At 41.5% G+C, this 13,118-nt stretch overlaps 1 protein-coding gene across 5 annotated transcripts in view; it reads left to right on the top strand.

Moving 5' to 3' along the window:
* Positions 1 to 12,697: 12,697 nt before the first annotated feature.
* atp2b1a (ATPase plasma membrane Ca2+ transporting 1a) overlaps positions 12,698 to 13,118 on the top strand; it is a 38,031-nt gene continuing 37,610 nt past the window's right edge. For all 5 annotated transcript variants that reach the window (XR_004556186.1, XM_034133548.1, XM_034133549.1 and 2 more), the window contains exon 1: positions 12,698 to 12,782. The gene's annotated coding sequence lies outside the window, so the exon portion shown is untranslated. The remainder of the gene's footprint in view (positions 12,783 to 13,118) is intronic.

The following is a 13,118-nucleotide window of genomic DNA, read 5'->3' as shown; positions in this document are numbered from 1 at the left end:
GCGCATCATTGCTGGAGCTGGGGAAGGGAACGAGAGGATGAGTGCAGTACAATCTGTCTTTTTCGGGATCCCACCCTCAGTACAGCCATGAGTCACCCTCTGATACACACATACACACTCTATTCCTCACAGGCCATCAGGTGTGTGACTAAGCATGCTATTGTCAGTGTGAGGATGAGCCTCACTAGTTCACTAGTCCCCCCACCCACAGTCCCTCCTACGCACAGAGCCATCCCTGTTTCCCATCTGTCACCCTCTACTCAGCAGACAGCAGTGTCGCCTGTCAAAAGTGCTGGTCATTGATTGCTACTGTAAGGTGGGATGGGCCCTGCCGTATTGAATTTCAAATGACTGCAGTGAACTGTGGGGCTGGTGTGGGCAGTGGCAGCTGTTTGGTACAGGGCTCCCTTTGTAGGAGCCAGCTGACTCAAAGATCTCACCGTGGACAGTTATTACTTAGCTGTAGGAACTCAGGCTGATCCATTCCACCCAGTTTAATTTGTGAACATCAAATTGGCAGATTAAAGGCTGACATCAAATATTTGTTACTGAATTTTCAAGTCTGCAAGAGACAGATACAGTTGAAAAAAATTCAGAAATGAATCAGCAGACTTTCTTTATTCTTAATTGTAATCCCTAGTATGATCTAAGCTCCAAAAATACTGGATACCACCATTTTGAATGATGCCGTAAATGACCACTTCTTCAAAAGAATTAAGTTGAAGAGAGTCATTTTAATGCAACTAATTTCTTTCCTCATGGACTGAGAATCAGAAACTTTTGCACTATAGCTGAACAATGAGATTTACATTTATAAATCATTTTTGCCACATAGCATAAACAAGTTGCGAATACAACATTGACATCTGTAAGCTATATTCAACTACAGTAAGAAGTCCCATTGTGAATAAAACCTTTTTTCAGACACCTTTCAATGTAGTGAACTTATTAGTTAACAGTTTCAAGTAGAGTCGTGTTTCTAGCCATCTGGTAAATGTATCAGTCTCTTTTAGCTCTGGTTTGGGTCTCTACCAACTCCTGACAGTCCTATCTGGCTTTTTAGCTTCTCCATGCTCCACTATTGTCAACAGCTAGTTGCTAACTGTGTCATTCTGCTGTTAGGTGCTGCTGACTTATTTCCAATACATGTACGAGGTGCTTTTGCATGATTCTTTGCGGAGAAACTTAGTGTAAATAAAATATTTAGTTGACCAAAAATGTCTTGATCAAGGACAATCATAAATTAGAGCTAATTTAAAATGTATATTACCCAGTTTTTTTTGCACAAGTTATAAATACATAATCATTAGACCTTGAACTACTAAAGACTGTAGCACCACTTTTACATAAAACCTTTAATACACATGTATTCTTCATCACAGTGTTTCCTCCTAAAGGTATTCCTGGTTGCTTGTTGGGTAGTTAATATGGATTTGTTTGAGTGCCATCATGTTTGTTTTCAATGTGGCCGTGTCCGGGTGAGCATCATGTTCCATGTTTACTGAGAACGAGGAGGAGGAAAAGGAGGCTAAGGCCGAAGCAAGTCTCCATGTCCCACCGCATCCTCAGGTTACTCACCAGCCTCATCCATTATTGCTGGCCCTCATCCATTATGGAGAAGCAGGTACAATGCCACATTGCTCTGGAATTGACGCTCCCAATGCTCTCCCCTTCCACCACTAACACCACTGCCAGATACCTCCACCACCCTGGAGCTTCTTCATCATCTCTCTGGGCTGTGACCTATAAACAGAGGAGCAGGGACATCTTGGGGAGATGGAATTGAAAAAAGATGGGTAGGTGAGACAGAAAACTGGCAGACAGAAATGGAGGATTGCAATGATGCAGCAGGAGGTTGATAAGATAAAAAAAGGAGGGAAAAGTACATCCCTAAAATAAACCCTCACGTTTATATTATCTTGCTTGGGGTTCCTATCAGATGATGGTTTCCATTTCACTTCAGCACAGCACAGTTTATACCTTGAGCAAACAGGCTATCCATAATGATAGCAATTAGCATCTACTAAAACTGGCCTGCCTGGAGCACATCTAACTTTATGTTCCAGATAATAACACTAATGATGACTTGCAGCCTCCAACCAGAGTCGCCCCTCTGTCCTTTTTTCCCTTTTATAGCAAGGAGTTCCTCGATGCTACTGCTCTGGGGAATGTATTTAGTCACTGCTCCCCTGCATTTGACAGTTAAGAAGCACTTGTTTGACATTGGGAAGTAAACTGGAAAGAATCCTCGTTTTGTTCCAGCCTGGAGCACATCAACCGTTGTGGCTAATGTTTGCTAACCAGACCTTGAAAACAGCTCGACGTGCTGTTATGTTATTAAAAGAGAGCTGATAATAGGCATTCAACAGGAGAATCCTCACAAAAAATATCACAAAAATCAGAAATTCACAGGCACACAAACGGGCCTCGTGAAAGCATGTTTTAAGACCTCTGATTTAGCCGAGCTTTGGAATGGTTTTTAGTTTCTGGAGGAATATACGAGTCCAGACTTTTGCAAAATTCATATTACTCAGTGGCAGCCCATAACTTGTCACTCACAAGTTGTACCCCTACATCTGCAGTCAGTGCTCATTAACAGCCATGTGTCCTGCCAAGGTGTCCTTGAAAAAGATCACTGAGGACAGACTTGTCAGATAGATGCCTGAAATATTCATGTGTTATATCCCATCTCAGTTCTAGCTCCCATATGATAACTCTGCCCACGATTCCCCCTTTATTTCAGGGCGAGTGCAGCTCCAGCGTTAGCTCAGAGTTGCCATTACTTATTTGGACACTGCTCACATGGAGAGACTGACTCTTTTGGGTGTTTTCGTAACTGGGCTATTGGGGCTGAAAGTAGGGTAGTCCTTTTCTAGGCTATGTGCCGACACCAACTGGGCCTCATGTTTTCTGGTCAGGCTAAAGTCGGTTTCTCAAAATGTGAATCTAATTATCTAGGAATCGTCCAACATTTTAGGAAATATGCTAGGAGATTGACTCATTTTTCTCTCTCTCTGATGTCTGTAAATTGAATATGTAGGTTAGCTTAGCTTAGCATAAAGACTGAAAACACCTACCCTGGCTCCATTCAAAAGTGATCAAATTTGCCTACCATTATCTTTAAAACTCACTAATTAACATCTAATATCTTGGTTGTTATACATAAAATAAAATAAAATGGATAATTCACTGTTTTAATGGGTGTTATGTGACAGACTTATAGCTTTGCTGGGACCAGTTCCTTTCTAGACTATTCCAGAAAAAGTTATTGTTTTTGTACAGATACAAAAAAACAATACAGTATACAGTATGTTACATGTTGATTAGTGAGCTTCAGAGTTGCTGGTTGACTAATTTATTTAACTTTGGACAGTCCCAAGCTAGCTGTTTCCCCATTTTCCTATTGCTAAGCTAAGCTAACCAGCTGCTAGCTTTAAGCTACATATGTATAGACAGAGACAAGTGTGGTATCAATCTTCCTTACTCTGCAAGGAGAGCACTTTTTTACCCAAAATGTCACACTATTCCTTTAACAGTGTTGAACCTAAAGGAGTGCAGGACAGACACCATACCATCAGAAAGTGGTTTTCACAAGCTTGCATTTCTTCCAGATCATCGTGATGTAATTCATGATTTTGACTGGAACAAAGAGTCTTTTTCTGAAAATAATTGATCAGAAAGAAGAGTTGATGGAAAATCATCTTCAGCCTTTCAAAAATGTCACACCTTTTATTAATGTCATTTTCACTCTTTTGTATTCGTCACTGAATGTGCGAGAGTGGCCCAGTCATCTGCCTCAGCAGTATTACTCAGTTGAGCTCACAGGACACTTTCCTGAGCGCAAGAAACAAAGGCCAGCTTGTTTCTATGGTTTCTCACATACTGGAGATCTGAGTGGAATTTTACATAGACGATACTAATGGGTATATACTGCACCAGTGGATGTTCAACAAATACCAAAGAGCGGTACGATGATGGAGGGAGCAACCTCAATGCTCCGTGACTAGATTTTAAGCAATTCCACTGATAGGATTTTTAGTTATTGCTTGTGTCATTTTGTCGCTCATTAGTGAAATGAGTCATTAAATAAAAGGTTTCACAGGGGGAAAAAGCCTTCTGAGAACACGCCGGGTATAGCCCAACACCTCCACCTTGAACATAATATACACACACACATCCACACACACACACCCCAGCCCTCTTGTAGGTCAAAACAGGAAGCCCACCAAAAGGGCTTTGATAAACATGCACTCCTTTCTCCAGGCTCCTGATGCAGGGCTGGGTGTTTTTCTACAGACAGAGCTTTGGAAAACTCCTGCCTTGTCCTTCACATGACACACTAACAGAGGAAAGTTTCCATTAACCATTGGACAACAGCTGAAGGTTGCGACTTTAGAGAAGAGGGACGACCGAAGGACAAGGAGGAAATTCATGGCAGAGTAAAACAAACTGTATGTGGATGTGAATTGTGCAGTCTAGCATGTAAACATCACAAGGAAAACCCTAGAGTTTACAGGTCACCACTCAGGCTATCAAAAAAGGTAATCTGTCCCTAATTAAATCCTAGAAAATGTGAAGTTAACCAACAGAAAACGGAAAATGCTAAGGAACCATGTGCGTTTTATGACTCAGAGGAATTGAACCACTGCCTTGTTGAACCTTGTCAGTGTGTTTTGTAATTACATTGGAGGGCACGTTGTGTTCTTTTTAAACTGAAGTAGACCAAACTGACATCCTGAATTGCAGTAAACCAGGTCAGCGCAAATGTGTTCAATCTATAAGACAACTGATACGTTTGAATGGGCCATGCATTTTTTGTTCCCTTTGTGTGGGCCTTTTGAAGAAGAGTAGTCCTTACCCAAACCACAAAGCTATCACATTATTAGTCATGCAGCTGATACAACTCCAAGAGATGGTCACAGTTGGTTATAACCTTTAACGTATTTGGTAGAAAACTGTTTAAAGCATTTTCTTCACCCTGTCATCTTGTCATCCAAAGAAATTGGTGGTTTGTCATTTCAACCTACAAAGTAAACAGAGTTGTTTTGTTTCTTTTGTCTCATATTGACACAAGTTCCCTCTTTCTGGTCTGTCATCAGCATGGAGAATCGAAGTTGAAACTGTCTCCGGCCTTTCCGTCACAGCAAAGTGACTGAGTTCTCCCCAGACAGGGTAATTGGAACAGTGGATTGAGGGGTAGGCACACACACACACACACACACACACACACACAACACACACACACACACACACACACACACACACACACACACACACACACACACACACACACACACACACACACACACACACACACACACACACACATACACACACACACACACACAGGTCATTACATTTACCACTAAGCATCTCCATAAGCCCAAGCAGGCATATCTGACATATCCATCTGCTATGGTAGGATCATGCTGCATCTGCTTCTCTCCCTCTCTCTTTCCAAATGGGGGTAAGGGGTCTACCAGTAATAATGATGATAGGGATATGACATGTAACCAAGCATGCCTATGATTTCCCCCACATTTCCATCTCTACTGGAGCAACATGTCATATTGGTTTTCCAAAATATAATGAAAGAGACAGTTGAAATTCTTGAAATCCTTTAATCCTATAGGGATGACTGGTTCTTAATGGATTGTGTCTGGTGTTATAAACGTAATATTACAGATCATCCGTTTTTTCAGCCTCCATCATTGAATGCATCTGTTCAATTAGCTTGACAATCTTTGTTTTACATTTCAAATGCTACATTTTTTATATGCTCATACACAGATTTATCTGACACAGATTGATCTTCTTGACAAAAAAATGTCAGGATATAGTGAAAAATATCCATCCCAGTTTCTCAAAAGCCATAGGTGACATCTTTAAATTTCTTCCAAAACCTAAATACATTCAGTTTAGAATCATACCAAACAGAGAAAAGCAAAAAAGCGTATATTTGAAGGGCAAAAAAAAAAATGTGCTGAAATTTTTTCATAAATTATTACGATTGACTGATTGATTAGTTGACAGCTTACTTGTGATCACATTCTGTTTCTCCTTTCACCTCTCTCTCTCCACTTGTTCTCTTCCTTATGGTAGGAAGGTCAGGGCTGTTGCCTCCTGCAGGGCGAGGTGTGTGTTTGTGTGCGTACGCGCATCACGAGTGTGTGCTCACATGTGCTCTAGGGTTATTTTGCACCAAGAATCATAGGTCCTAGTCTGCAACTATCCCTTCCTCTCTCCCTTCCCGTGCCTTATTTCCCTCCCAGGGGGAAAGCCCCCATGCGAAAGGGAAGAAATGGGGTGTAAAGGGCACCGAGTTCCCATTGGATCCTCTCCTCCATGCCCCATCTGTGCCCAGTCCATGCCACTCTGCTCTGGACGCTCTGTGGTGGCTTGAGTAGGCAAACACTTTTAATCTGCCCCTTCTCCTGCTCTCTGCACAGTCTGTGGGTTCATAAAAAATCAGATGTGGCACTGTAATCAAGTTGCCATTAATAGTTTTGCCTGTTCCCCGGTGGCAGTGCTCACACTTTGGGGGAAGATAAAGGCAGATTTATTGGGCTGATGGGCTCCACGCCTGACTGAACAGCTAAACACAGTGAAAACGATTCTTAATTACTGCCTTTGCCACTAATTCATCAAAAGTCACCTCTGCCAGCAGGATAACTCGCCAACATTGTCCAGCTGCACATAAGCAAACAAGTTTCTCTCTTGTGGGAACTGTTTCCTTTTCTACACATGTTTACCTCATTTCTATTCTAGCCATCTTTGTTTTTTGAGCCTAACACACAGAGTTAGTGTTTAAATCTGCAATATTTTTGTCTTGTTTACCACTTTCATTCCTATTGGACTCTTAGGGCTATGTTTTCAACTGAGTCTAAATGTGGAATCTCAGGTGTTTTTCCTGCCTTGCCCGTAATTGAATCAAGTCTATTTATATGCCCTTCATTTTATGACATATAAATGTTCACTGGCCTGGACGAAATATATTTTCCAGCTCCCCCGCTAGCCGAGCCAAATGTAAATACAGAAGATATCGGTGGAAAACAGACCATGGAAAACATGTCCTTCAGGGCAGTGGCACTACCCCCTCAACCCCGCTAACACCCTTCTAAGGCTCCTCTATGACTTCACACACAACTTTATATGCATACTATAACCATACACAGTCTCTTCCACTCACACACCCTTATATTGGGCTGGGTGGGTCGCTGTCCTGACAAAGTCTAACCTCAATGGGCACTTGAGGTGAATTATTGTTTGCAAGTGGAAACTTGGCCAGATAATCTCAATGCTGCTGGCTCAGGGCTGAGTAAGACCACTGTCTCCTTCCCTGCACACACACACCCTGCGCCACACACACAGCTTTTGTTTTTTCATTTCTATTTCCAGTCCTCTACATTATTTGCTGACTCTTTTGCAAAAACTCTGAGCCGTCTGTGCTTTTGTTCCAATAATTCTCCTCCTTTTCTAAAGCTCCTGTTTTTCTTCTTCTGTTTCTCTCTGCAACTCTTTTCCCAACAACTCTGGCCTCTATCCTACAGACCATTCACCTCTCTGTGGCTGCCCTCAGCAGTGCCTGCAGTAAATTCCAGGGTAGTTGGAAACACAAACATGCACAAGCCTAGGGCGAGCAGCTCAGTCATGATAGACCCCTCCTTAACACCACCGCACCTCTCTCAGCTTTCCTCGCCGCACAAGGGGTCTTTGTGTGTGTGGCTGCTTCACAAGGTCTCACTTCAGATCTTCTCTAATGTTTAACCTGCATCATAGGCCTTTGCAGATCTGGTGTAAACATCTAGAGTCCTTTTGTGATGGAACCACAAGCGGACAGCTTTAAGTAGAGGTGTGAACACACCCAGGATGCATTTAACACTCATTAAGGTCCAATCACTCGTTCATCATTTTGTATATGTACATTTTCGAGCAATTGAAAATGTACCATAAAACAGTATACACATACCGCTGTGGGGCGTAGAAAAGTACTCCCATCCTGCAGGCAATGCTTTCTCATTAGTCACTGCACGTTTCTGTGATAATGATGGTTTATGTGAGAGTAGCATACCAATAATGAGAACCGTTATTCATGATGTCTTTTCACAAAAGGTTATTTACATATTGAGCGAGGAAGTGAGATGTGATCAAGTGGTCACTGGAGATGCATAAGGAGACACAATAATGCAGGGTGTGAACTGAAGCTGTCCCCTTGTGATTGCATCACATTACATGTCACTTGTTAGATGCTTTTTATCCAAAGCGACTTACATACTCAATACTGTGGGCAATCCCCACAGGAGCAATTTGGGGTGAAGTGTCTCAGGGACACAACGACATGCTGACTGCAGTGGGGTTTGAATCTGTGACCCCCTGATCCCCATACCAAGGCTCTATCCACTGCGCCACACGCCTCCGCCATCACGTCATCACGTCATCACAAAAGACGCATGCTAATACCACGTCTGAAGAGGGCCTGTAGGTGTAATTCATGTGTTTAAGTCTCCAGTTGTTGTACCAGTCAGCAGAGTGCGAATGTTAATCATATAATTAATGATTCCTTCAGCACACATAAACCAATGTTTGGACTCTAGCGGTTTGCAGGACAAATGTGATTACAGTAATTGTGGCAGACTAATGACGTGTTAGATAAGAAAGGTTTGTTATTACCATGGCATATATAAACTTTATTTTAATGATTTAGCTACTGTCCTGCTTCAATAATAGGTCTAAACGGTTTAATGTTACACTAAGGATATGACACATTCTGTTCAACAAATGCAAAGAATTGGGTAACAACAAGACATTTGATTAATTTGCAATCGAAAGATTCTCACACATCATCACCCCCCTATCAGCAGTCTTTCTCTGAAAGTATGCAAAACAATTTTTCCTCTTCCCCTTCAAAAGAAGGAAGCCCCCCCCCCCCTTCTCCTCCACGTCTAACTCTTTGCCAAAGTGCTGAGCCAGTGGAAAATCCAACGTCCGTTCAAGAAACAAAGTGGTGTAGAAAGATGGGTTGACCAGAGGAAGCAATATTCATACAATGTGTCCTCGCTGATAAGTCAAATAATGAGACATCTTCAGGTTCGTGTTTTCCACTTGCTGTGGCTCAAGAGGCACATGATTCTCCAATTGCACCACAGACATTTCCATCACACTCTAATGTTTATTTCAAATTTGTTTAGGAAATAACTGATAATCTCTCTGTGGCTCACGATTAATTTGTTTCCGTTCCCATTGGGTTTTCCATTGTTACTTGTGTAAATGTCTTAATCAGCTCACTGCAGCGTGCTATCTAAAACTGAGATAAGATGCAGAGTCCGCAACTAAGTTCCTCTCAGTTAGAACCGCAGACACGTTCATGCAGTGTCAGTTGCTAGACAGTTTTTCGGCTGAACCTGCAATTATTTGTCAAGCTATCTTGTCTTTTGGTGTGTGCCTACCCTAGTAATTAAAGTTCTATGTTGGGATGAACACACACACACATTCAGCACACACACACCACAGCGATCTTGTTTAATTCTCCAACACTTAAGCTTAACTTTTTATCCAGCCAATTATTTCTCTGTTAAAGCATGTTCTTGTTTTTAAACCTAAATTAATAATCTGTTTTGAGTGGATTTGATGATTGCAAAAGTTCACCTGAAGGCAACATCCTCTTTTTTGGGAGACTTTTGCCGTGAATCATCATTATTGCTTACTCAGACATCACGAAAAACACATTAGCATTCACACAGGCTAATGACACTTGACATTTACAGTAGTTCACAAGATGCTCCAAAGCATATGGTAGGCCACATTTCCACTCAGAAACTGAGTAAACAGGAAGACTCAGACAACAGCTGTTGGCAAAATGATTGTTCCCCCTTATTAAAAACTTGAAAGTAATGCTTAATTTTTTGAGATTGCTGCTCTACACTCTTGGGCAGATAGGTCTTTTATAATTAATTTCTAGCAGTTAATAATTAACTCTGTGCCTTAATAAGTCAAAAATACTGCATACAGCCCACATATTGTTGTGTGGATACAGCCAAAGGATCCTGTGTGTCGGGCTTCACCATCTTGATCACTCTTGCGGTCCCAGAGTGTTTAAATGGATTGGAGCAGAGATTAAGTGGTTTCAACTGAACAAACAGGCTCTTATGACACAAGGCAGAATACCAATTCATTGTCTATCATATTAAGATAAACAATGAACACCACAAACATCAGCCGCTGACAGGAAGGAAAATGTTGTCATGGCAAGTGGTTTATTTCTGCAACAAGAATACACCACAATAAGGTCATACAAGACAATCACTTCTAGATAAATGGATTAATAGCTTGGTGCAGCAAATGTAAAAAAAAAAGGTGATGTCTTTGAATGTCTTGTTTTTTCACTCCAAAACTCAAAGATTTTCGGTTGAATATGATCTATAGATGTTACATTTTCTGCCTTTTATGCATTTTTTTTTACATACTGACTAATCCCTGCAGGGAAGAGCAACAGACTCATGAACAGCAAATGATAGACAGGGAAATACGTGCATCAGTGTCATGTTGGAGGGAGCTGCTTAAGTTTGGCCAAACACAAAAACCCCTGCCTATCAGGAAGCCACCACAGCTACTGACAGAGCACTGGAAAGATTGCAGACATTAAAATAGGTTTCATCACTACTTCCTGTTTGCCAGTCCCAGCTCAGCTGAGGCGTGTTACTTTTGGATGAATTCGAAATGAATCCACATTGAAGTGCTGCCGTGCAACAGCTCCAGGTTGAGGTTTGACAGCAGAAGATTGACTGGCAGCAGAACGTGTGGTAAGGGTGTGGAGCAGCACATGTGACCCTGGAGTGATTGCATCATCTCTCTGATGGCTGTTTTGCAAAAGTCAAATTCTACTCTTCTCCATTTTTGCAACCACACCAAAATGATACCATATTTCCAAATCTAGGGTTAAATATGTAACATATTCTGTCAATTTTGAAATGGGAGGACAGATGCAGACAGGTTGATTGATGCATCATATAAACGTTTATTTTTCCATCTGTGCAATTTGACGGATTGTTCCTCTTTCTGCTTTTAACTGAAGTAACCACGTTAAATCCCACACAAAGCAAAACACCAAACTGTTGCACAATTCAATTTACATAAGTACGTTTTTTTTTCCTGCTTCTCTTCCTCTTTCTTTCCAAATCTTTTTTCTCCCCTTTGACGAACATCTGACTCGACAAGTTCTAAAACGCCATTTTTATAATGTTAAATTGCACACAGTCATATACATATTGAACTCTCCCCCTGTTTACCAATCTAAAGAGGCAAATGATTCTGTGCAGTTAGGGCTGTTGTGTTAATGATAAATCCCATTATGTCAAGACAGCAAGTATATTACACTGAGGTTTGACCTCAACCACAGTTGTTTTCTGTTTATCATCTACCACCACTCTTGTCTTTTTTAAACTACGGTCCAAAACGTGTCATAAAATCTAGGATAGAGCAATTTGTCTTAAGACAGTTTCTTTCCCTGCTTTGGTTAAAGCAAAGTCAAGATGAAAAGGCTAATATGGTGGACATATTCAACATTCTTTACCTTGCACTTTTTTATTTATGTATTTATCCGGCTCCTGGGGCAACTTAGACTGCTATACAGCATACGTTGAGATTTTTCATACACCATAATTATGAAGCAGGTTATGTGATTTTGTCTGTCCAATATCAATATGCATACACATAATTATAAGGAAAAGGAAAGGTGTATTTCTGCTTGCATTCTAATGCAATTCAGTTCATTGCATAACACTGACAGTTGGCCCCAGTTTTGGGAAGTCTGATTGCCAAGTGTGTCTTTCCTTCTGAACAGGACTAAAGAATACAGGCATTGAGTTTGCAGAAGAAGAAAAAAAAGCGCTACGTCATGGAAAGAATGACGTCAGGTTTGATTAGGCGCCGAGGGAAGAGCCTTGTGCAGCCAAGGTGGAGTTTAGGCAGGCAGCAGGCAGAAATTATGCTGCAGTGAGGTTTCGGTGGGTACTTTTTACCGACTGCATCATATGATGGGGGGTGGGGGGACTGTTGAATAATCCTGTTATTATAAAGCGACACGGGAGCAAAGAGGGAGTTTGAAGGGATCATGACGTAACCGTTTCCATAGGCGACTGATATGCTGTCTAAGCCAATGGGAATCCACACGAGCGGTCCATACCCATCCTCCTTTTGACGTGCATCACATGTCCCCGGCGGTGTTGTGACAGAAAGGAACCAGGCGAGGCGAGAGGATTCCCGTCAGCTCACTTCCGCCTTCGTCAAAATATATGGCAGAGAGACGGGACCGAGTTATTTTGGCTGGTTTTCTGTCCAGCAGTGTGTCAAAATTGCTTATTACATTTAAGAGTATAACATAATAGATGGTAACTTTGGAAGATAAATACATTTCGTAAAAGCAATAAACAAGGTAAGCGATTTTGCCTAGACTTGTGACATAATACTATTTTATGCATAACCAATGTATTTCTGCATTATTTAGATACACATGATTATTGACATAGAGTCAGTTAACCGAAACCGTTATATAGCAAATAACTGTACGTAAGCGTCACAAGGTTTCCGGTCAAGTCGACGTGGGTTTTCCATGGGCTAAAATGGGTGGTTACTATCTTGACTGTTCAGTCTGGAAACTTTGGCTTGGTAGTGACAGCGCAGTGGGCGGGATTTTACCTCAGATCAGGGGAGAGAGTCTAGTCTTTGGTGAGACTGAGGGGGAGTTACAGAGAGAAAGGGACCTGGGGTGCTCTTCAGAGAACGGAGTGAGTATTTTTGGTTATATTCCTGTATTAGGGCGACAAAAATACCGCAAGATAAAAGCTACTCTCAGGTGTTGGACATATTAGAAAAGCCTGACCGGTTAAGTCATTTTTTTGTGTGCAATGACCAACGAGGGCCAGCCACCGGTGGTGTAGCTGCCTTGGTTAGTTAGCCTTGTACCAAGCTAACATCGTTAGCCAGCGTTATATATTGGAGATATACTGACATTGGGCGTCTCGTTTTCCAATCCAGGTACATAATCACCTAGGTGGCGGCCAGATTTGTCTTTATTATTTCTAGGTTATTCAGACCTATGCATTGCTCTAAATTAAGTTTTA

Source organism: Trematomus bernacchii, unplaced genomic scaffold (genome assembly GCF_902827165.1).
Source record: "Trematomus bernacchii unplaced genomic scaffold, fTreBer1.1, whole genome shotgun sequence".
NCBI classification, from domain to species: domain Eukaryota; kingdom Metazoa; phylum Chordata; class Actinopteri; order Perciformes; family Nototheniidae; genus Trematomus; species Trematomus bernacchii.
Note: the sequence above shows the minus strand (reverse complement) of the source record. Positions and strands in the feature narration are given on the sequence as shown.